This window comes from Amblyomma maculatum, chromosome 10 (genome assembly GCF_055883805.1).
Source record: "Amblyomma maculatum isolate TAMU_Amacu chromosome 10, ASM5588380v1, whole genome shotgun sequence".
Taxonomy (NCBI): Eukaryota; Metazoa; Arthropoda; class Arachnida; order Ixodida; family Ixodidae; genus Amblyomma; species Amblyomma maculatum.
Window position 1 is genome coordinate 173,746,309 of NC_139353.1, and position 25,943 is coordinate 173,772,251.

At 45.4% G+C, this 25,943-nt stretch overlaps 2 long non-coding RNA genes across 3 annotated transcripts; one reads left to right on the top strand and one right to left on the bottom strand.

Annotated features, from left to right (window-relative positions):
- The first annotated feature begins 14,776 nt into the window (after nt 1–14,776).
- On the top strand, nt 14,777–23,246 carry LOC146177956 (uncharacterized). Of its 2 annotated transcripts, none has more exons than XR_014701115.1 (3): nt 14,777–14,885; nt 14,988–15,905; nt 23,017–23,246. It is a non-coding gene; the product is annotated as an uncharacterized LOC146177956 (long non-coding RNA). The 2 variants fall into 2 exon arrangements; XR_014701114.1 differs by having other exon boundaries at nt 14,988–15,078.
- Nucleotides 17,788–25,014, bottom strand: LOC146177957 (uncharacterized). Its single transcript, XR_014701116.1, has 3 exons — nt 24,729–25,014; nt 20,139–20,172; nt 17,788–18,018 (listed from the first exon to the last, which is right to left on the bottom strand). It is a non-coding gene; the product is annotated as an uncharacterized LOC146177957 (long non-coding RNA).
- Between the last annotated feature and the right edge of the window lie 929 nt (nt 25,015–25,943).

Below are 25,943 nucleotides of genomic sequence, written 5' to 3' on the forward strand. Positions count from 1 at the left end.
TGGTGCAGCCCATAGCCACACGCGTATACTGTGTTCGACCTCGCTGGGCGCAGTCCAGTCCGCCGGAAGACTCCAAACACCGAGTGTTCACTACGACAAAGTAAGCTAGCGATGTATCCGTGTGTGATAAAAGCCAGTAGTTTGCACAGAGGAACGATTTGCTGCGCCGATGTTAATACGGAACGCCAGCTATGCACAATCCGCCATTCCCAAACTTCGCGCGCCGTGGCCTTTTTGCACCCCTCCTCTTTACAGCGGGATAGAAAATAGTGCGCCAAAGACCACACTGCAGCCGGCGTGCCGTCCTGGTTGTGTTCGCCGCCGGCGCTGTTTCTGTTTCCCGGCGACAGGTGGCGCTAGCCCAAAGGAGGATCCGAGCCTGGGTGGAAGGTCACGCGAGCGGCCTTAGACCGCGCTATATTACGCATTGGAGCGCACACCGCGCAGGGACTCGACGGCATCCCGGCAGGTGTGGTTAAGTGTTTCGGCGATGCTGCGCGGGATATCCTGGCATCCATATTCACCGGAATAATAGATGGCGACCCGATCCCGTCGGGCTGGCAGTGTGGCAGAGTTAGCCTCGTACCAAAGAAAGGAGGCGATGCGGGGCTCTTGCGAGACTACCGACCGCTCACCGTAACGAGCGTACTCTACCGGCTGTTCGCCCACATTTTGAAAGGGTGGATGAGTGGATGGGCAGAGAATGCGAGTGTGCTTACTGAACTTCAGAATGGATTCCGCCCAGGACGACGCCTAGAGGACAACCTCTTTGTGCTTAGCCAGACGATGGAAATTGCTCGAAAAGAAGCTCGGGGCCTGGTGGGCTGCTTCCTGGACGTCGCCAAGGCATACGATAGCGTCCCCCATGAGCCATTGTTCCATCGTCTGGGAGAGTTGGAAATGCCACCGGTGTGGATAAATCTACTGCGCCGGCTGTACTCCGAGAACACGGTTGTGGCCTGCTTTGGTGGCGCCCGCTCGGAGCCCGTGCCCGTTACGAGGGGCCTCAAACAGGGCTGCCCACTCTCACCGCTCCTATATGCGCTTTATGTTGCAAGCCTTGAGCAAACCCTGCTTGAGTCAGGGCTGGGCTTCCCGTTTCCCCATATGTACGAGGGAATGCCGGAAGTGTGGGTTCTGCCAGGCCTTGCATACGCCGACGACCTGGTGCTGCTGGCAGAGAATGTGGACACCCTCCAGCAACTGGTCACCCTGGCCGCCACCTGTGTGCACCGACTGGGCCTTCAATTCAACGCCAGGAAGTCCGCAGTGCTGCAATTCTCGAGCCCGCCCAGTGGGGCTGAGGTGACCCTGCCCAACGGTGACACCATACCCCGGGCTACCGAGTACCGGTACCTAGGTGTACTCATCGGATCGGCGCCTGTGCCTTTGGAGGCTCACGAAGACCACGTTCGGCAGTCCAGCCGCAGGGCGGGCAACATGTTACGCCGACGCTGCCTGTGGGGCTGCAATAGGTATATGCTGGTCCGCGAACTATGGAAAGCTGTTCATGTGCCTGCATTAACTTTTGCAAATGCGGTTCTCTGCTTATCGGCCAAAACCCGATCATGGTTGGAACGTGGCCAGCGTGAAGTGGGCAGAGTGGCACTGGGCTGCCATGGCCGGGTTGCAGTCGAGGCCATACAGGGCGAACTCGGCTGGTCTTCGTTTGAGGCACGCGAGGCGCGCAGTAAGCTTGCCTATGAGGGCCGCCTGAGGACTATGCCCGACTGCAGGTGGGCACGCCGAATATTCCGCTACCTGTATCTCAAAGGTATCCGCACAACCTGGACTGCGCGCCTACACACGCTGAGCCGCAAGTTTGGCCTCCTGAGGCAACCGGTGCAGGAGGCAAGCGAGCGGAAGTGGTCCAGGGAGGTACAGGAGCGCGTCCGAGAAGAGGAGACGGAGCAGTGGCGCGCAGCAATGTGCGCGAAGTCAACACTGCTTCTCTACCGCACACACAAGACCGCCCCGGCCCCGGAGAAGCTGTACGACAACGGCAGTGGGAGCGCCCTTTTCCTCGAGGCGCGTACTGGGGCGCTGCGCACTCTGTTGTACCGGCAGAGGTTCGACAAGTCTCCGGTGGTTCAGGCGGGACGCTGCCAAACGTGCGGTGGGGAGCAGGAGAACATAGAGCATCTGGTCCTCCACTGCCCGCAATTGGCACCGCGACACCCAGAGGGCACCACCCTACTGCAGGCGCTGGGTTTCGCCGCCTCTGACGGTGACACTCCGCACGCGGCGGTGGCGGCAACAAAAAGCCGACTTCGACAGTGGTGGGGGTCGACTCAGCAGCGCAAGCCGAAGGCGAACTCGGTGACTCCAGCGAACGCACCCCCCGACTGTGTTTAAGTGGTCTGTGTGTGGCTGTGTGTGTGTATATGCTAAGACTTATGTCATGTAAACGGCTAGGGTGCACATCGTGCGCCCCCCCGATGCAAAGGGATTGCCACATAATCATCATCATCATCATCTCGGATTCGCGCTGCGTAGGTTATCGATGCTAAGCGTTGCTCGTTTGTCGCGCTCGATATCGGGGTATATAGAAAAGTATGCACAGGCATGAATACACCGGGATTCTGCAGTAACAAGACTGATTACCTAATTGAATGTGCAACTGATTTCTCGACGGCGTTTTTGTAATAGCTCTGATAGCTAGTATACGTTGAAGACAGTATATCAATCGTATTTTCTAGTTGCGCCCGCCAATGTTAGCTAATTAAAGCCAAAATAAATACATTGTAGCAGGATTTTCAGGGAAATAGCCTAAGGACAGCTAGCCAAAATGCCGTTCCGAGCTTCGGTCGTCAACCCAGTGATCTCGCGCTGTGCGCTGGCGGTGCGGCTGCCGCCGCTGCTCATCTTCCCTTTTACAAAATAAACGTCCTCAAAGCACCTTGAACCGTTGCACCTCTAGCTTACACATGTACTTGGTTACAAACTTCTCTCGACACGCGACCCCTACGCAGACTTCTGCTCAGTCTTAAGGCGATGGCGGTTATACTTTGCGCCAGTACAGCAAGCCGTGTGCAGTACAGCTTGATGAAGGGCATGTCACACTGTTAAATCCATCGCAACTCTCAAAGCAGTATATCTTGTGCTAGTTGCCCATGAATGGGCATAATTTTTCTATCCTACTCTGTCATTTCAAGAGAGCAATGCGCGCTCTTATATCAGAAAAAAAAAATGTGCGACCTGAAGTAGGTCTGGTGGTGTGTACAGTACTCTTACATTTGTGTAGAATATTAGGAATGGTATGCTGAAAGGGGGGCTGAACATATACTTTATTCTGTCACAAAAGTATACATTACATGGCAAAAACTGTTTAAAACATACATTCACAAAAAATCTAACAAAAATTAGGACATTCTCTAAACAATTGGCAACAGGATTCAGGATGAACAAAGTTTTGCAAGCTTTTTTTTCTCTTGAGCTTGTTTTTTCAAGTTCATGGTTGCAGCTTTGCAGTGCTGCCTCATTCTCATGGTTAAGAAATAGTGCAGAATTTGTGCGATGACCTCTTCTTTATGCTGAGCACATGGAAAAGTCAAGGTCTTTGTGTCAAGCACATGCTCCACTGTTTCCCAGTATACAGACTGACTGTCGGCATTTTTTGCAAAGTGCTCCTCAGCTGCTCTTAACAGCTCAAAGAGATTCACGTTGGGGTGCAACAGTCCACCCCTGCTCTTTGTGTTGGTCAGGGATGCTTCAGCAGAGCTGTTTTCCGGAATGGTAAAAGCAGACCGGCAACAATCGCACGTTGTGGCTTTCATCAACTTTCGGCTCAAGAATCCAACCACATAGTAAAGAATGCAGTCAACGACTTGCGCTGTATCTTTTCCGTTTACTGTGATAACATCCTCACATTCCCAGTCCTCAACAAGAATCAGTTTATCAAGCTTTTCTTTTAGCTGATCAATGAAGCCAGGCGAAGAGTTGCTTGCACTGCCTAGTTCGATCAGGGCTCTGAAGTCTGATGCGTCTAGTAATGGCTTCTCATCGACCACGCAGCAATTCCCAAACTTGGGAGGCCTAGAAGGCTGTAAATGGACATTGGTATTGTACAGTTGCAAAAATGTTGGCATTGAAGGATGGTCATTCTGGCTTGCAGCAAGTCTTATCTTGCCAAAGAATCTTTCGATCGGATCTTGGTTCATTTTATTTGTAAGAACGTATCTGAACTCGTACTGATGCAAAAGAACCTCACAAAGCTCTTTAGTTGATCTCAAGGTAACTCGGAGCCCTTCAGAGGTGCTTTTTGTCAGGAACATATCTTTCGTGATATTTCCACTCTGCAGCTCTTTTTCCCAGTTATCCAACCATTCTACCCCACGTGACAGAATGCCTAGGTCAGAGCCCTGCTTTGTGACACCTTCATGAGGAAACCGTCGGTTCAAGGCATCGAAAAGATTATTAAGAAACAATGTGAATTCTTGCGTGGCTTCAGTGTCTCCCAGACTGCGCACACCACGGTTTTTGTAAAATTCAATACCTGCTGCCATCGAGCGACTGAACACTTGCGTGGCAAGCTTTACCCGCATCTTTTCACAGTTGCTTGGATAAATGTGGGAATGTGTTATTTTTGGACACACCTTCAGAGCTCCAACATTCGCTTGGTCTTCTTTATAAACTGCTGCATAGTCCTCCCACCTAATCCAACGTCCCTCCTTTTTCAGGTACCTTTGTTGCAAAAGACGGTTTCTGATGCATTTAAAGAGGTGTGGAGCATCAGAAAATGCAAAAACTTTTCGTGTGGGGTCGCTTGGATGTGTGAAGGAGTTCTGGCAGGCTTCTAGTGACCCACTTATACCCAGTGTTCGCCACATAGCCCTGTTTGTCGAAGCTCCATCACAAACCCATGAATTTTTGCTCCAGCTTCCTCCATAAGTAAAATTGCCTGAAGGAGCAACTGTGCAAGAATAGTACCCCTCGTGGCACCTTTTGCTGCAAAAACACCTATTGGCTGAGCATAACTTTCACCAAAAGGGCAGAACATAAAAACAAGTGCATGGTCTGCAAGCTCGCTACTGTTTTCCGTCTCTGATGCCAGACCGACGTAGGTCATTGTCTTTGAGTTGACAGCCTTGCTTTTACGGACTTGCATTTCATCAAAGATGATAATACCGTGCCGCTTGAAGTCATCTTTCTTTTCAAGTTTCCTTTTTAAGGCTATGAAGAACTTACTATCAAAGCCTGTTTTAAAGCCCACCAATGAGATGTAGCGGTGTATTGTTCGTACTGAAGGCAAGGCGAGAATTTCACTCTCCATCAAGAATCTGTATCCTGCAGGTGACCTAATATGGAGGAGAAGGCAGAGCAAGATCCAGTCATCTGAGTATCTTCTACCGTTTTTTGAGCGAGCTTTGCCTGCAGCTACACACTCTTTCAACACCAGCTTTTGCGCTTCAGGAAGGTTTGCTTCTCTGGAAAGGCGTTCGAGTGTTTCATTACTGATTTCTAGTAGTTTTGATTTGCAGTTAGCCAATTCTTGTTCAAGATTATGTTTTTGTTTTTGAAGCCGCACTTTTGACTTGTAGCAGGCAATCCTGGCGCGCCGCAACATTTCAATGCGCGTTTTTTTCGATGGACTGGCCGGAATGCGAATGTGTTTCAGTTGAGAATTCTTTTTCTTTCGTGCAGCATGAATACGAAGTACATCTTTTAACTTAGCACATGCATTGCAACTTGTACTCTCTGTCACTAGTAGGCAACTGTTGTGCCGCCAGGTTCCACATTTGTCAATATATGCACACTCGGGGCGTATATTATTGTACATTTCACCACTGGGACCACCTGCACACACATGCATTTCATGAAAGACCCGCACTGCACACTCTATATCAGCTAGAGAATTCATGGGCAAACCAGAACTTATGGTATGTACGTTAACAATACGGCCATAAACAAAACATTTCACTGACAAGGAGTCATTATGTGATGTGGTTACTTCTAGTACTTTTCTATGAAAAGGCGCCTGGTTACTCTCTTTCGGCAATTCTAGCTCACTGAAAACAACAGATTTAACTCCAAATCTGTCAGAAACTTGAACTGCCCCCGGGTGTCGTCCCGGAGCGGTGGCGCCGCAGCGGGGGCGATGAGAACTAGGCGCAATACGGCTCTTTTGGGCGACGCGACGGGCCGCACCCATGTGGCCGCACCCAAGTGCGCCTCCATTGAACGGCCGTGGCACCAGACCTTCTTTATTGGGGTGATGCTACATTCACACCAAATCGGTCTAGGGGCGGGGCCTCCGCTTTTCACGTGACCAGTGACGTCATGGCGTCGGCAAGAAATACATACCATAAAAAAGCGCGCTCCGCGCCTTCCTTCCGGCCGTCGATCCGCGCGCGCGCTTCTCGATCTTCTCTATCCATTCCACTGTTTCCTCGCGACCACGAGTGACGCTCCTGAACGTCAGGAACTCATTTTGCGACGCTACCTCAGAGACATACATGAGGAGGGAGGCTACTGACATTGATACCTGAAATGCGAAGAAGATTGTAAAACGTCGGAGAGATCTCGGCTGACAACGTAAAGTATAGCTGTGCGGACTTCACGAGAGTTCGATTCGTCACCCAAAGGTAAGTTCCTTTCACAGTGACGGCGCTTCTAGCCAGTAATATATGTATGTGTATACGCATGCAAGCATTACTCGATTTTTCTTGCGCCATTTCGCTGCAGCACGACAGCATTAAGGCGAACTGTGCAATGCTGTAATGCGAACTTTATAAGAGCAATAATTTCGCTTTTCGATTGTAGCAAGGATTGCGCAAAATTTATTTGCGTGCGCGCGAAAGAGAGAGAGAGAGTGTGCATGTGTGTGTATGTGTGTGTATGTGAGTCATTTATACGAATCTAATAAATGCGTATCTTTACATATGTTCTCGATGATTCATCATATGACGGAAAAATTCTTATGGACGCGTGCCTTTCCGGGTAGAGAAAGAAGTTGTAAAAATCTGCATCCTCGGCGAAGAATACTGGAAGAATGATAACTCGGTATGTGCAAGATTTGAAATTGATGATGGTTATACCTAGCTGATTTTCTTTTTTTTTTCATTCAACTAGCGTTAGTAACTTAGCCTTTCTGTAACCGCCTGTAACTACATATACAAATCTGCATGCACATGCATATAGATTCAAGAATGATATCAGGAGCCCTATATGTGTGTGTGTGTGTGTGTGTGTGTGTGTGTGTGTGTGTGTGTGTGTGTGTGTGTGTGTGTGTGTGTGTGTGTGTGTGTGTGTGTGTGTGTGTGTGTGTGTGTGTGTGTGTGTGTGTGTGTGTGTGTGTGTGTGTGTGTGTGTGTATGCGTGCGTGCGTGTGCGCGTATGCATATGCACTCGGTATTTCGCGGTATTTCGGAAGTACTCAGTATTTCTTTGTTGAAGCGCGCGGGAAGAAAATATTAAAAATGGTGTTGACGGCAGCTTAATGATGTTAATTGAATTTGCTGTTACAATATATATGTTGTAAAAGCAGTATTATGCATATATTCATCAGCGGCAAAAATTTGCAGGACATGAGAAAATGATTTTTTTTTTTTTTCTGTAAAGTGCCGCTTATATGTCACAGCATATATGTGGCTCCAACTTTTATCTGTTTGACACCAGCTACATTGGTCTTCGATTCCATGACGCGTCCTGAAAAGTTTCAACGAACAGAGCTTGATGCGAAGGCATCGACCGCGTCAACATTCCATGACCATAAAGACTCAACAGAAACCTCTGGGGCTGCAGTGTCTGAGCCAGCAATTCCTCCAGTGCCTTCAGAAATTCATAGAAAAATTGTGGAAGGTTGGGAAAAGTGCACTTCAATTTTTTATCATTGTCATAACGAGGAAGTTCTCTCCGAAACGAATTATTTTTTTACTGTGCTTTCAGAAGGCTGGCCAGTTCTGTGCCAGAGAGTTCTGGCTTGCATGTACAAAGTTCACCAGTAAAGGAATGTTCATCTCTGAAGCCTCTCCCTAAACGAAGGCAACTGCACGACAAATGACCCCATTACAATCATTGACTTAGAAAGGCAAAGTTTTGCCCTATCTCTCATTTCACCAAATAATTCAGTCGCTTTTTTTTTTTTTTTTTTTTTTTAACTGAAGGGTATAGGATGACGCCTCAGTAACCTGTGATTCATTGATACTGGTGCCTTGCAAAGTAACTCAGGGGACGAATTTAGACAGGCAAGGTAGAGCAATAGGGCTAAAATTTTATATGGAGAAAATGAAAGTAACACTTAATAGGCTAGGATAGCAAATAGGAGTTTACAATAGGTAGCACAGACCTGGAAGTGGTTAGGAAATATGTCTTATAAGTACAGGTATAACAATCGCCTGTCTCTTCGATGGCAGTCAAATAATCAGAAAAATAAAATTGACTTGGAGTACATTTGGCAGGTACTAGCTCTCAGATCATGAATGACAGCTGCCCAGTAGTATACCTCAAGAAGTAAATAGTATATGTGACAGCTGTATCTTTTCGGTACTGCCTATTGGGAAGCAATGAGAAGGCTAAAAAAAAGGTTTCAACAGAACTTTTAGATAATGCAGACAGTTTTGATATAGAAAACGATAGGTTTAACACTAAGAGACAGTAAGTGAGCACAGAGAGTGGTCAGGAATAAACGTGAGTTATTAATATTCTTGTTGAAACCAAGAAGAAATGGGCATGGCAGGGCATTTAATATTCGGGCAAGCTAGCCGATGGTTGCTATAAGGTAACTGACTGCATTTCAAGAGAAGGCAAACATCACAGAGGGAGGCAGAAAGGTGGGCGGATGGGATCAGGAAGTTTGTGAGGACTAGGCGGGTGCAGCTAGCACAAGAAACCGTTAATTAGCTGATGTATATGGCAGAGGTCTTTGCCCTGCACACGTGATGGCAATGGTGTGCATTGAAAAGCACTCATAATACTTCCAAAAAAAAAAAAAAAGAGTGTTTACCATGTTATGCCATTATTGCTATGCATACACCTGAGTCACACGCAATGTATGCCATATGCGAATTATCCTTTCTTTAGCTGGTTTTTATAGACAGTGCAGACTATATATCTGGAAATTAGAGTATGTTTCTGGCGCATTTTTTATTGCATGCATAGTTCATCTCTGTCTTTAATTCCTGCATATGGCTTCATTTTTTTTGTTCTCTGTAATGAAATTGTGTTCATTTCAATGTAAATAATGTACATAATAAATAAACTTGAATTTTTAATGACTTCGAAGTCTTCCCTGCATATCATGCCTTCTTCGAGAAAATCAATGCATCGATTGCTTTTACTTGCATAGAAAAGTTGATGCATGGTGTGAAAGCTACAGGTACTGTATGTTCTGCTAAATTTATGAAGGGCATGAGGTTATGCTTTCAATTCTGAGATTTTGTTTTTAATTATATCAAGCAGAAATCTTCACCATTTAGGGTATAGTTTATGGGAAAATCCTCAGTTGGTTCCAGCTAGAGCCAGTTAGGTCCAGAATAGCCCCACGAGCTTAACTAGCTGGTCAAGATTTTTGTCCTGTTAAAAAAAATTGAATTGTTTAAATTAGAACGGTATGATCGAATGAGAGCAGGCATAATAAAAATGCTGCTGTGAGAGACATGATAAACAGCTGTTATAATTAGCTTATTTTCTTTATTTCTTTTTCTTAACGGTTTAATTAATATTGGTAATGAGTGGAAGCAAACCATTTTTTTTTTGCTCCAGGATATGGTATTGAAGACTGCATGAAACACCTGAGCTGCAGCTAGAAGAAAATATGAGCACAGCATAAGAACGGACAAGGGGTATTAGGTATAGGACCATATACATATGTATAAAATGAAATAAATTAAGATCCCGAGAGTAAAATGGATATATATATATATATATGTGTGTGTGTGTGTGTGTGTGCCAGCTGGTGAATTCAATGACGACCTCATCATGAAGGTTCTGTGCATGATCGAGGTAAGTGCCGACGAAACGCCATGCCAGCTAAAAATGTGCCATTTTATTAGCTGCATAGAATTAAGTTGCGCAATATGCAGCTATAGATCGGTAAGTCTATAATTTTGATGATCGGCGTAGCTCCGCAAATGCGCGGTTCGAATGATCACAATTAAAGGTATCGTTCAAGAACAATATCTCTAAGCTCACATCGAGTGCACATAGTAAGTTTGTATAATCATCACTCACATTTCTATTGCAGCAGCTATATTATAGTGTGAAACTGAACGAGCTTCGCGCGATCTTTCGGCGAAGATTTGCACAAAAAAAAAGTGAATAAAAAGTGAAAGTCTGCTTATGCTAGCATAAGGAATTTTAAGTTCCCGCTGCTGGCTAGCTACAACGAGTGCAGGGTACACAAGCGGCCGTTATGGCTCTAAAGTTGAAGCAGGCGACTTACCTCGGCGACGCTTTTCGTGCAGCCGCCGCGCCGGAGCAAAGCTTTTTTTTTTTATGTGTTTTTTGCCGATGCCATGACGTCAACTGTCACGTGAAAAGCGGAAGCTCCGCCCCTAGACCGATTTGGTGTGAATGTAGCATCACCCTTCTTTATTGGAATGCTCCGTCGCTTCTGCGCATGCGCCAGCTGAAAGAAGTGAGGAGGAATAACTTGCCGGATGTGACGTAGCCTTGTTTTGTTTTGTTTGTAAAATGTCTGCTGCTTCTCGTCGCCGTTTCAAGCGATAGGTCGATAGCTCTGGGGCCGTATTACGCACCGCTCTCAAAATCGCTCTCAAGTTTGAGAGCGTGACGTCAAAATGACGAGGCTCAGACATGTGAAGTGTGACGACATCACGGCTTTAGCCAATTACAAGCAGGCTAGGGTGCTTAATAGCAAAGCCCCACCCCGGAAACTTTTATTTGCACGATAAAGGGGCCGTGTGCAAACATTTTTCGTGAAAACGCAGCGAATAAAAGTATAAATGTTCTATTTACCTAGGAAACATTGTTCGAAGCTATAATACGGCAACTAAAAATAGAAGCATTTTCAGTATTACAATTAAATGTGCGCCTAGGTAACGATTTTCGCCGCGAGGGTCAGCTGACGACAGCGAGGCGTGAACAGGTGAACATGGCGGCCTGCAAAGAAACAGCTGATTTTCCCGTCTAGTTGCTGCTTTTTACGCGTAGTTTAAAATCGAGGTCCTCTGCGGATGTTGTTAGTTGCCGGAAACATCTGACTGAAAGCAGTAAAGGCTACGAACTTGCAGTGAACAGCTTGGTGAAAGTGTTTGTCACGAAAATAGCTTACTGAAGTGTGTTTTCCCTCAGTGCTTACCAGCGATGACAAGAGCGACGAGCGGTAGCCATGTGATCTAGTGTTGTTTCTTTGGAAAATACAAGAGGAAAATGAAGGCTACACTATTACTTCTGCCGATAGATGGAAGCTGACAGTATCAGTAAAGTAGGTGTCAGCCGCTATGCAAGAGCTCGCGACTGCAGTGCGGGAAACGAGATCCCACGCACGACCCTTCACCACTGACTTGTCGTGCAAGCCACAGTGACTCGCTGCTGTGCTTCGCAACCAGTTGACTTCAGGCACATTGGGCTCGGTTCTTCATATTGCGATTGATGCTACTGCTGCTCCATTCCGTTCATGTTCAGTAGCTGATGTTCTGTGTGAGGTACAGAAACCGACGTTTAGGCTCCGTTTTGGTTTGTGCAAGAGAAAAAAAGCACTCCTTTTTTTTTTTTTTTTTAAATTGTCACCGAGGCGAGAACGAGTTTGCTCTACCAGACCTCAGTTTAGAGGCGATAAAGGTAGGGATGTCTAGTATGTTGCATTTCGCGCAGCGGTAAGAGTGGTGGTGTTGGTCGCACATTGTTGCAAGGCCTCTCTGACGGTGTCATATTTTATGTTCGTGCTAGACGGTGTCCACTCTGTCGGCAGGAAAAGCAAGCGTATCATGCATGTGATGCCGCGAGCGAGCTCGAAATCGGCTCAATTTCTGCGATCGCACTATGACAACTAGCTTTCAAGTGCCTTTATATCCATCAAAGAGTCTTTAGTGTTTCAAAATATGTTCATTTTACACACATTACGCATTCTCTTTCAATATTGCGTGAATTATGTACAAGACTTTTCTATTAAAATATCAGTTTGAACAGAAGATGAATTTTTTTGGTTATTGGTTGAAAAGACTTAGAAAATAAATGCCAATGACAAAAGTAGCTGTGCAAAATGTGTATATCACACATTTATGGCGTAGTCGTTTATTGGATGCTTATAGATTAGCTTCCTCTACTGCCTTCAAGCTGTTAGCATTCTTCTTGACAGTGTTGCACGTTTTATTAGTGTAAAATAACCTTTATTCACACATAGCCCCAGCAATGCATTTGTTATGATTGCAGTTATTTTATTGTCACTAAGATTTTTGTCATTCAGCAGTCATTCTGGGCACTGAAGCCAAGTAAAATGCACTATTCTCCTAGCAGCTGCTACAGCAGAGCAGCAGCTACAGCTTTGTTATATCTGATATATAAGCATTTTGTATACTGCACCATGCATACAGTACCTATTTGTATAGGTAGCTTCAATATGCAATGGAATGGCTTCTTTGGGCCTAGTAATTTATTCTCGAATGTACATGTCAATGTTGTATGGTCAATGTATATCAAGGTACATGTGCTTCTCTATATGCTGCCTCTTTTGCAGTAAAAACACTCGAGTGAAATGCTGCTGCCAAGAAGTAAGTGTTTCTACTGAATATAAGTGGCAGTAAAAAAAAAAAAGATCTTTGTTGGTAGTATTTTCTGATTACAGTCAACATCATGAACATTTACTGCCTTGCTGTAATACTGTACTTTTCAGTTTAAGCATGTTTACACCACAGTGACCACAGCCAACTGTACCAGGCTGCAAGACGGTAGCAGAGAAGAGACAGCGAGCTGGGACTGGGATGGCTTGGCGCTGGTGTAATCAGCCATGACTTCAGTGGGTAGTTGCCGTCTCATGGGTAACCAAAATATGACATCCACTTAGGCCCATCTTTTGCTAATCTCAACAGCTTTTGAGCATGCTTTAGCACTCAATTGAAGATCCATACTAAGTAGCCCACAGCCAGAATCGTAAGCATTCGCAGGAATGCTTACAGCGTGTGCCAATGCTGTTTAGGCAAGCATCATTGTAGGGACAGCCTTGTAACTTGGTAGTGATGATTACCTGCATAACAGAAGCACCCCGATTTCTTAGGCAGCAAATAAATTTAAACACTATAAATATTTGTCTCCTATTGCTTTTGCCATGAACAAAATTTCACTGCAACATGCATTCTTTGGCATATAGCCCGTCTCAGCATATTCTGGAAATGTATATCTTGCCGAAGCCGAAATCTAAGTCAGTCTCTCCCTGCAAGGCTTGCTTTCAAAAAAAAAAAAGTCTTGTCCTCAGAAAAGACTCCCGGTCTTTGCAGAAATGAAAAGAAGCAGGCGTTTTTACGGCGCATTCACTTTCAAGCCGCGAATGTGTCGCAGGCAGGGAGCGTGACAAATGGCCCGAAACCAGTCATCGAGGAGCAAGGCGCGCTGGACAATCAATAGTCCCTTCATTCTGTGCTTTACATATAAAAGGTAGGTATACAGAACCCTTCCGACAGCTCTCGCTCGGTCATTTTGAAGACAACTGTTAAAAAACAATGCACGAGTGGGAACGAGGCCTTTTGGTTGGAAAAAAAGCCTTGCAGAGAAGCCGACTTACAACAAGTGGTATTGCACACATCAATGCATATAATCAAGATCGTTCGATGACCAACACGGGTTTTTAGATCTTAATCAGGAAAAAGACGCAGGTGTTCAGCAGACCTTCGATCACCTTTCAGTGCACAGGAGTACCGCTATCAAACATTATGGTGTCGCAGCGCTGGCAGACAAGGACAAGACTAGGGGCACACACAACTGCACTGAACTTACAACTTTATTTTGGACGCTTTTGATTCGCGCATATATAATTGACAGAAGGATGAAATGAAAAGAAGCAGGCGTTTTTACGGCGCATTCACAAACGCTAGACGAACGCGCCGTGGAGGAGGCGTTGGTCCGGCGGGGCAGCCAGGGTCACGAAATGCGCGTGTTCGCTTCGCAGATCTGAGATAAAGCAGGCACAATACAAGTTTACTATGATCTTCAGAACTCTTCGGCAAACACACGCAGTCAATAACAAAATCTACTCACTATTGTGATGTTCACAACGTGCGTAGTATTTCCGTATCCTTGACGGCAATCATCGTTCCGTCCGATGGCTTCCGCTACCGACGCACTGCGTGATGCAAACGATCTTACATTCCCTACGTACGTTGGAAGCACGGTATAATCGTGGTTGGAAGCCTCCGGTAGCAAAAAAATGCGGTGCGCTTGCCGCCGCGGTGACGACGCACTCGCTCGCAAGCCGCCGTTCATCGATGTTCGTCGGCAATCGTCGCGCAGTCACTACACTTTCTGCTTGTTCCCGAGTTGAACAGAGCCGGAGCAACTTGTCCGGCAAGTCAAACGCGTCCTCGTGCTTCATTCTTCGCTGTGGATCGCCGATACAATGCCTCAAAGCGGCGCATCGCAATTTACGCGGCCGCCATTTTCACTCTCAAACGTTTGAGACTGCTTCTGTCGCTCTCAAAAAAACGCTCTCAATTGGCGGCCATATTTAGGTGCCTAACGTCATCATTTCTTTCGTGTTCATGACGTCTGATGACGTCCACCGGTGACGCAGAACTGACCGGTCAGAACTGACCAATAGGACATAGGCCTTTGAGAGCGATTTTGAGAGCGATCCGTTTGAGAGCGGTGCGTAATACGGCCCCTGGTCGCCAGTGTCGCCGGCTCCGTGATCGCTCGCAAGCCGGACATGGCTGTGGCGATGGTGGCGGACGGGTTTCTTGGCATTGTAGTTTGAATATCGTAGCCGTGTGGCCGTACGTGTTCCTTTCCACTTGTTATAATACTCCTTGCGCTTCGGCCTCGCGTACTGCTGTTCGTCAAGCAGCATGCTGTGATATTCCCATGCGTTCTCTTAGTTACAGATAGCACCATCTCCGACCTGTGGACTCTGCGACGCTAGTTCTGCAATGCGTGTCAGCCCGCTCTTGTCGATGGAACATGCCTGCAGTATGTCGCAAGTCAAGTACTTACTTGCATTTCCCGAAATTTACGAGAGTCACTGCCTTTGGATCATCCGGAAGTAAGGTGTACAGCGCAAGTAGCGCAACACATGGGATGCGAAAAACTCGTCTCCGATCGAGTACTTGAATGGAATCTCGCTGTCATTTTTATCGTTGTCCTCGACTTCGACACCACTATTCAGCAGCAGTGGTAAACTTTAATCACCTCGAAATACCAGTATAAAAAGGGGCGTCGTTCCGGTTGGTGTTCCTTCAGGAAGAACGTTAGTCACTACTTGACTAACGTTCTTCCTGAAGGAACGACTGTTCATGTCAGTTCTAAATCCCGGATCCTAAGACGTGTGTATCGTGGAAGCTGGCCACCTGCCGATAATGCTCAATGCATACATATGGCTGGACCTTGTTTGCAACATTTCTAAAATGTTTTGTTCCTTGTAAAGTTCTGCATGAAATATATGTGTATAACCTTTATTGTATTTAAAACAGCATTTCGTGCACCAAAATCATCTACTACAGGACATTGCTCCATAGATTCAAAATAACAATTCCCTCACCTTTTAGAACACTGCAGTGCCATACATTTATGACCTGATTTATCTGCAGCTATGAAAATAACTGCTTTGAAAGGGCTCGTGTTGTTATATACCATTCGCGTAGGCCTGTGTAACTTTGATGTCACAGTTCCTTATTGCACATTTTCTTGACTCCTCCTTCAGTTTAAAGCATCTGAGCAGTTAGTGGCGATGTATGTACCGAACCATCGCGACCCGCCAAAGCTTATTAAGACGAATAAATGACTGAACCTCATTTTCAGTGAGTAGGATTGTTTTATTTTCTCTCAAATAGTCTGTTAGGTAAAAAAAAAAAATGCAAACCTCATTCTCCATTTACCAGAACTACGAACTAAGAAGAGAAAACATTCTCCTCAACATTGTTTAGTCACAGTGGCTGTTGGCTACATAAAGAGCTGCTGATTTCCTTTCTGTTGTCTGGCCAGTAACTTAATGACAGCTTCTGTTCTGGTAGTCTTGATGCCATTGGCACTATAAGGAGGTTCTCACACTGCTTCACTGTTTCATCACATTCCACATGACAGATACGGTAATGCTGGTAATTCTGCATCCGTTGCTGTAGTCAAGGGTGGCACTGATGAATACGCTCAGTGTTAAGATAGATGTCTCCATAGCTCAGTTGGACGATCCATGTCGGCACTTTGGACTTGGATGTAGGACAAACTGTTTCTCGGGCACGAATGCAGTCGGTACTCAGGCATACTGCCTTTGGCAGCATTGCATGTTGTGTATGAAATGGCATAGTGTGCAGAAGTCCAAAGCATTTTCTGTACAATGTAGCAAATGCTTCACATCTGAAGGACAGTCTGCTGACTTTTTTCGACCATATTTTCTTTGTGGCAGTCGAACACTCCGCGTCCAGATAAAAAAAGTATACCTAGCTTTAGGGGTAAGAAACACGGCAGGACATTTTAAAATGTAAATTTTCGAAATAAGAATGTTGCTTTGAATATCTTTGAAACTTGACAGTAAAAGATGATGTAACTGCCCGCTGCCTAGATAGCGGGCAGTAACGAGCCCACCATTAAAATGAAGGTCAGTGATGCAGTGATGCCCAACACACAACCTAAGGGGTATGTACAGCCCCCTTGTTTTTCTAAGATATTTTGTTATTTTTTTTTTTGCACACTACTGAGAATTTTATTAATAGCGCTGGGAGACGAGCATGTATGCAAAGGGACACATTGTCTTTAGCTGGCTTATGGTGGAAGAAACTATGACTTCCTCATGAAAGAGAGTACGGCGAATACAATAACAATCCTAACTTCAAAGCGACAGAGCCACGGTGCAAGTATAACAATCACACCACAAGATGGAAGCGACGCTATGTGATCCCCAGTGGAAGCCTATGCCTTGGTGTTTCACGGCGGCATAAGGCAGTATGTTTGCAGTTGTAAGGATTTCGCAATGTCACGCATACAATACTGCATCATTGGATGCTCAATGCACCTGCGTGAAGTGCCCACCAGGGGTGAAATTCTACCGTTTATTCCAATAGCAGCAGGAGCACTGGGAATTTCTGTGTGCATTGCATAAAAGGCTGCACGTGTATAGCTTTATGTTGATCTGTTATATCATGGTGCAAAGGTGCACATGTTTTGCAGCATTCTTAGGTTTGCTAGTAACCTGAAATGCCATATAGTTTCTCAACACATTTTATGTAGTCCTTGTTCTTTAGTTTCTTTTCTTTTTTTCATAAGTACGACCTCTGCCCTTGTGTAAAGTGTTCATTTGCAATTTCTCATCAATGTCGGAGTCATAAATATTGCTTGTCCTATGCGACACATCAACAAAAATAAATATAACAACTGCTTCCCCTCTATAGTCTCGGATACAACTTAAGTCTGCAGTAACTGCCATGCACAATTTCTTCGTCACAGAAAATAGTCTGTTTAAGGTCTTTCTGGTTACCTAAATAAGAAGCTAACCATCAGACAAAATTACCAGCTGAAGAATACTCTCAATGCTTCTTGCTTGTTTGGTGTACTTGCACATCAAAAACTGATTGTTTGCCGTTCAGTGGAGTCACACACATGCCGGGAAACATTCATTGTTCATTGTTAGCAACTGCTGTTTTCTTTTAAGTTCTATCCTACTTATACCATCCATGTCATGCCCCCAAACATAGATATTTAAATGAAATCACAACAAAACAAAGTCTACCACCCATCACAAAAAAAAAAAAATAATAACAGGCGGCCGACACCGGAGCTCCGAGAACTTCTGCTCGTTAAAGAGGCGACATGCCCGCTCCAGGTGGAACCAGACCTCCGTCCATACTCTTGCAAGCACTTCGTGAATTCCCAGGTTTTGACACCTCTCCTCTCCTCTAATGTTAGTGCGTGGGGGAGCCCCTGAAGGTGATTTAAATAAGACGAATAATGTTTCATTACAGCTATAGTTTAAAGCACTCAATTGCTAATTTAAAAATAGCTATTAGTTAAATAAGGCTGGTCATATCTACCACAGCTAAGAAAAATATTTTGCCCATAGCAATGCCGCCACTGTCCCCAGCTTAGAGAAAATATAAATTCCTGCAAAACAGATATTCTGTTACTATTGTCATCACAGGGAAAGATCTACAGAAATATGCCAGTATTTTTACTCTTCTCCAGCAGCAAACTTCCCCTTGTTGTATGGCTAGGTACTATTAGAATTTTCATATGTTTAGTAAGAAAGCAGACAGAATTAGAGAAAACACACCCACAGTTGCATTTCTTGAGAAATTGTAATGAAAGGAATGCCTTCACTCAGTTCCTTGGCTGGGCTGTACACAGCTGAGAAATTTCGATGGGCAGTATGTAAAAAAAAAAAAAAAGAAAGAAAGAAAGTAGTAAACTTTGGAGGTTCACCGAAGTACAGATGCCTATGGGACTCATCATCATCATCATCAGCCTGATTATACCCACTGCAGGGCGAAGGCCTCTCCCATATCTCTCCACTTAACCCGGTTCTGTGCTAGCTGCATCCACTTGACCCCTGCGAACTTCTTAATCTCATCCGCCCACCTAACTTTCTGCCGCCCCTTGCTACGCTTTCCTTCCCTTGGAATCCAGTTTGTTACCCTCAACGACCATCGGTTATCCTCTCTTCGCACTACATGTCCTGCCCATGTCCATTTCTTCTTCTTAATTTCCACTAGAATGTTGTTAACTTGAGTTATTTCTCTGACCCACTCTGCACGCTTTCTATCTCTTAATGTTACCCCTACCATTTTTCGTTCCATAGCCCTCTGGGTTGTCCTCAACTTAAGTAGAACTCTCTTGGTTAGCCTCCACGTTTCAGCCCCATAGGTGAGTACAGGCAAGATGCAACTGTTGTATACTTTCCTCTTGAGCGATACCGGTAAGCTGCTAGTCATAATCTGCGAGTGCTTGCCAAATGCGGTCCATCCCAATCTTATTCTTCTTGTTATTTCCTTTTCATGGTCCGGATCTGCGGTTACTACCTGTCCTAAGTAGATATATTCGCCTACTACTTCCAGTATTTCGCTACCTAATGTAAACTCCTGTTCCTTCCCGAGGCTGTTGAACATTACCTTAGTCTTCTGCATATTGATTTTCAAGCCTACCTTTCTACTTTTCCTGTCTAGGTCATCAATCATTATTTGCAGTTCATCTCCCGAGTTGCTTAGCAAGGCAATGTCATCAGCAAATCGCAGATTACTGAGGTATTCTCCATCTACCCTTATCCCTAACTGCTCCCATTCCAAGTCTCTGAATACTTCCTCTAAACAAGCTGTGAATAGTACTGGGGAGATTGTGTCTCCTTGCCTAACCCCTTTCTTTATGGGAATTTTGTTACTTTCTTTATGCAGAACTATGGTTGCTGTGCAGCCACTATATATATCTTCCAGCACTTTCACGTACGGCTCGTCTACCCCCTGATTTCGCAATGCCTGCATCACCGCCGAGGTTTCAACTGAGTCAAATGCTTTTTCGTAATCAATGAATGCTATGTATAAGGGCTGGTTATATTCCGAGCATTTTTCTATCACCTGATTGATGGTATGGATATGATCGATAGTAGAGTACCGTTTCCGAAACCCTGCTTGATCCTTTGCTTGATTGCAGTCTAAGGTTGTCCTGATTCTATTAGCGATTACCTTAGTAAATACCTTGCAGCGACTAATGTGCAGCAACTCAATTTTTTTGTCTAATTTATCGATTAGATATAGAATAGCTTCTCAGCTTTTACATCCTTCCAGTTATTTAAGTTTTGCACTGCTGCTTCCCTAAAGGGACGCTGCAGTCAGCTTCATCCTACTCATCTAAAAAAAATCGTTATGTGGATTCTTCCAGGTAGGTTGATATTTTTTTGGCAGCAAGAGGTGCATTTATTACTCCGAAAACAATCAAAATGCAACATTTGATTTGCACCTGTGGTGTCATGACCAACAGAACTACTTGTAGAGTAAAACCCATTTGCAGCACGAATAAAACAACGACAAGAAGGCAGTAAGCTTTGCTCTCACAGAAATGGCGTAGAACAGTCTGGCGTAGAACAGTCTGAAAAAGAAGACAGAGTTACGGACTCGGCCGATGGAAGCCCCCAGCGTTATCAAACTACCCCCTTCCCCTCTGACCTACAAGACTAGTGGAATAAGGGAGTAATTACTCATAAGCATCCACCAAAGCACAGCGATAAGGCTGCAAACGAAAGCTATGCAGCTTTATCAAAACCTCTTTGGTTGAAAAAGCTGCATATCTTTTCTTGTAGCAATAGGGCTGTCGTTCGTGATCAGTCACATCGCCTACGTTGCGGCCTACCTCAACTGGCAGGCCGCGGACCGGACAAAGATAAACACGCTGATCAGACGGGTTTACAAGACGGCGCTGGGATTAATGGGGACCACGAGTACGGCTCGGTTCCTGCAGCTCGGCGTCCATAACACCTTAGAAGAAATAGCCGAGGCGCAGCTCACGGCGCAAATGGAGCGCCTATCTACCACCAAGACAGGCCGCAGTATACTGACGTCCCTGGGTTACAATCCCCGAGCTCCCAGTCGGCAATCGTGCGAGATCAGCGATGAGGCGCGGGCCCACATCCACGTGGACCCCATCCCGAAAAACATGCACCCCGAATACAACCAAGAACGGCGGCAGGCGCGGGCCAAAGTCCTCGTCGAGCAACACGCCCAGGACCCGCACGCCCGGTTCGTGGACGCTGCGGAATACAAGCGAGAAGGATTCGTGGCAGTGGCCGTTGCGGCGGCTACCGGCATCAAAACAACGGCAGCGAGCGTGCGGTGCACGGACGCCACAGACGCCGAGGAGGTTGCCATCGCTCTGGCGATCTCGGAGGCCGAGTGTCGCACCGTGCTCAGCGACTCGAGGAACGCTGTGCGCAACTTTGCCAAGGGGCGAGTGTGCGCGCAGGCGGCCGCCATCATCAGTAAGCTCCAGCTTCAAGACCGCGGCAACACTATCCGCATCAAGTGGTTCCCTGCGCACGCGGGAGATTGTGCATCCTCACCGAATCACAACGAGACGGCCCATTCGGCGGCGCGAGCGCTTACCTTCCGCGCCCCCGAGAAGGACCGTTCCGAATGGTGGTTCGAAACAAAAGACCGAATGACCAGTTACGATGAAGTGACAAAATTTTACCGCCTAGCTCGACGGACAATGCCGCCGCCTCACCCGGCACTTAGTCGGGAGGAGGCGGTCGTCCTAAGGCAAATGCAAACCGGGTCGCTCCTAGCCCCGGCAATGCTACACGTCCTCCACCCAGACATCTACACGAGTGATATGTGCAGTGTATGTCAAGTGGGTCCGGCGGACCAATGGCACATCATGTGGGACTGTGCCAGGTTCCCGACCGAAGCTGCATCCAGGACATACCCGCCGGAACTTCAGAGTGCTGTGCAGAATACAGACAAGGACATGCAACTATGGGCCGTCCAGCAGGCCCGGGGTGCGCTCGAAAAGCACAAGCCTCACAACCCACCACAAACGGGCCAAATGAGGTAGTGCAGAGTAGGGCTTAACCCCGGGTAGACGCTTGGCCAGCGTCACGACGCTTTAACCCGTCGTTTGCCGGCTCCCTAATAAAGTTATACATACATACATAGGGCTGCCATCGGTTGGATGGCAATGAGTAATCACTTTTTATTGCAAGTCTTCTTAACCTTGGAGGGTTTCCCTAAGGCATATGAAATGAGCATTAGACGATTTTTTTTTTTTTTCAGTAACCACATGTTGAAATGTTTTCTGTCTGCATGGTCTTGCTTTGTGACTAAACTGTGCACAAGTGGAAGTTGATGAAGACAGTGATGCGCAGCATGAGAAAGTGGCTGTATAATGCGTGCAATGTCAAGGTGAAGCTATAGGTGAAGCTAGGTGAAGTTGTTTAATGCAGCGCCCAGAGAATCTGACCTGTATAGCTTGCCATGGGTTCAAATCACATTCGTAGCCGTGTGCCATTTATATGCTTTTTATTATGCACCCATCACATGGTGCGTGGCGTCACACTCTAACGACAAGAGAGTGGCTTTAGTGCCTCAGGGCTTCAGACCAGAAATTTGCTTGCAGGCAATTTTTATTTCTGCGCATGCACCATACTGTTGTACATGCACAGACCACATGGTCACAATTCAGAAAATGTCATGTAGCCATCACAAATTTCTCCAGGAGAGTCCCCTTAATCCTTACGAGATGCAGCTCATGCTGCAAAACACACTTATCATCAATCAGTAGTGAACGGCTGTGTAGTCGTGCATTGGAGATCTGCCGGAGTAAACATTAAGTAACGTCACCGCGGTTTACTTACAGAAGTGGCCATTGGTGGCTTAGCTGTATTTTAGTTTCCATACTTTTGTAATCTATAAAACTTTTACCATAGAAAAAGCCTGTGTTTCATTATTAGAACACAGTAATTTATTGGTATAGACCAAGTTCATTTTGCCCTCACTATTCCCTTAAGTTCTCATTTGGATGTGGATAGGTCAAGAGAGCTGTGCATACAGTACAGACAGATGATAAGGGGGGAGGGGAAGAAACCGTAATGACATTCATGGTGAGCTTTATCATATTGATCATATTTATATGCTGTGAGCAAGAACGTTCTGATGCATTCTAGCAATGCGAGGAGGAGAAAGCTATCTTATTGAAAGGTCAGGACACTGATTGTGGGAAGGTGCTGCTGAGAGGTTTGTGATGAGCAGATCCTGTTTAATTCATCAGCAAGCCTCACTGCACCATAATTACAATATGACATAAACGGCCAACACTGTTAAGTTGCGCTGACATATTCATGCGTCGTATGTCATTTTTGGTTGCTGTGTGGGCTTACACATATTGTTGATGCGATACCCAAAATGTGAGCTCTTTTTTTTTTTTCCTTCTTTCGTGCAGATGTCCGTGCTTAGGCTACACATGACCACCTCTGTTGCATATGCTCTGGTCGACGGCTGGCAGAGATGCCCGTTTAGGTAACTTTTGGGTCGTCGAACATCGGACCTTCACATTTGGATGAATCCACCGTCAACTGGTTACAGGAGAATGATTCTCTCCTTGCTCCTCCAGGAGAAAAACCTAGCACATCTAATCTGACCCCTTTCCTGGCACCTACACGCCCTTTTTATGGTGACCAAAGGTGTTGCCGTATATATGAAATAAATAATTGAAGCAACATAAATCTCGACAATCTGCAAAATATGCTTGCACATTTAATGCTATTACATTTAACCTAGCGACCACATTTCGTGACATTCTGTGAATTGCAATGCATGTCTGCTAATTATTGCGATTCCTGTATGTGCTGTACCAGTGTACCTGGGCAGCTGTTTTCCCTCTTTGTGGTGAAGTTGCCAGTCTTCTGTTAGAGCAAAGATTGTGTTACCTCAGAATATTTTCTCACATGCATCAGTGCATACTTTGCTTGAATGCTTCAGTTCACCCTTTTAAAGTGACACTGAGGACAACTCCATTCAGTCATTGGTCTCAGTAAATATTTGATTATTTCTCTCATTATGGCTGTGTTGTCCGGCAGCAATTGTGGCATATAGTATTTATTGGTGAGAAAATTTAAATTGGAAGCCTTCCCATGAGTCGATTCATGATGACCTTGCTGAAAAGGACGTGTCACTGCCACATTAGAGTGGCTCACGACACAATATATCTTGCAGTAATCTGCACCAAAACTTCTGTGTGGAAGCATGCATTTTACTTGCAAAATTGGCCGGTAATGGCAGCATCTTTGTTCTGTTTCTTGGTCTTTCCATCCTTTTAAAACCTCTGCTTTCATTTTAAATGGTCTCTTTAATGGTTTGTGGGGTTTAACGTCCCAAAGCGACTAGTGTGGTCTCTAAGATTAGAACACTGTATCTTAGCGATACAGGAAAACTGCTTTCCATCCTCCTTAGTGTCCCTTCAAAGGAATCCGACAATAGAACATAATTCACAATAAGTATTTCAATATGTATTGCCATTTGCCTACTTTGTGCCTGTGGCTAATTTTAGCTTGTTTTACTCCACAAAAGGAGCTTTGTTTAACAAAATAAATACAGTGTAAATTTCACTGGTGACTAATTAACCATATTAACAACTCCCTCTTGTGTAAACTCACTGAACATCTGAAATATGTTTCGTCAGCACTTCATTACTTCTGGGCTGCCATGAATGGCAGCTATGGCATGTGGTTTTTATGGTAAGCAACCACCTTGGCAGGAATGTTGCTTTGTGAGCTGCGTCGATTAGTGTCTGCCCAAGACTTAGACATCACTTAGGAATATACACGGTCAGCAGTAGGACGGTGTACATTGGACCTGTGTTGGCAGTCACTTTCTCAGAATTGCAGCGTTGGAACCAAGGACGATATGGCATTACCTTGGCCTGCATGCATGACAACACAAAAAAAACAGGACATAACTCCACCTAACAGACAGGATTAAAATCTCCATGCAGGCCTTGTGCTCAACACATCACTAAAGGCAACAAGCACTGTTTGCCATGTCAGTCACAGCAATGGTTCTAGCAAAACTACTTTCGCTGTGTAGTGTTTAATATTTTTAACAGTGCAAATTTACGCTGTTTTGTTACTCTTGCAATGATTTATGTCCATATACCTTTTTTATCCCATAGCTGCAGTTGGCTATCATGACATATGGAGTATTCTGTGACCACCCGAGGGTATTGTATGACCTGAAATAGAGATGCATGTGTGCATTTTGACACTACACAACTAATATGCAGTCCGCAATAAATGTTCCGTCTTGCGCTGGCAAGCAGACTGCTTAGATCTTTGAAGATGCAACACATCATTAGCATGATTGTGTGAAACAATATGAAGGGATATCAGTCCATATTGTTGCAGCTTTCACAGCTGGCCTGTTTTCCCTAAGGCAGAGGAAATAATTACTTGGCAAGCTTTGTTTTTGGTGCATGCTGCAACTAGTCGCAAGGGCAATGACTGGACAAAGATGGAATCACGAACGCAGCACTGTTTATTTATTGTTTTAACACTAGTCTACATGCTTGTCTACAATGATAAGCACAACAGGGCAGGTAGAAATAACATCGATCGAATAGGACATCGTGGGATGTTTTCTGAGACAAAAAAATAAAAAAAAAATACAGGAATTAGATACAAGAACTGTCTAGAGCTAGAGCAGCTGGAAGATAAATACTGTGCAAAAATACCAGGACTTTCACAGCTTGCGCTTCGAGCCTTTAACTTTAGGAGCAAAACTAGAGGCAGGACTGCGTCGGGAGATGTCGAGAGCATTTTTTCTTTACGCGGGCGGTCTACCTCCTGGCACTCCTAAGTACAGAAGTTTACTTGAAAATATACCTGGATTCCACGGTTGCATGACTAGTCCAGTAGGCCGGCAGCAAGTCGCTTGAGAGCTGTGATGAATAGCTGGCCTTCCCGGTTGAGGTTCTATTTCCCGGTTAGTCCCGGGCTGGCTACCGCACCGGAGCTTCATAATAGATTAGCTGTGCCAAGCTGCCTGCATCAATTGGACACCGAGTTCCGTGTTTGTACATCCGATAAAGGCAACGAAAATGGCAAAACAATTGCCCTGCGGATACACTAACCGACCTCTTGAAATCCAGGATAGAGAGGCAATTTCGTACAAATTACAGGCTCCAACCGGCCTTTTTATACTGGTATTTCCAGGTGATTAAAGTTTACGACTGCTACTAAATAGTGGTGTCGAAGTCGAGGACAACGATAAAAATGACAGCAAGATTCCATGTTTTTTCGCATCCCATGTGTTGCGTAACTTGCGCTGTACACCTCAGTCCGATTGTATACGTACTTTCGGATGATCCAAAGG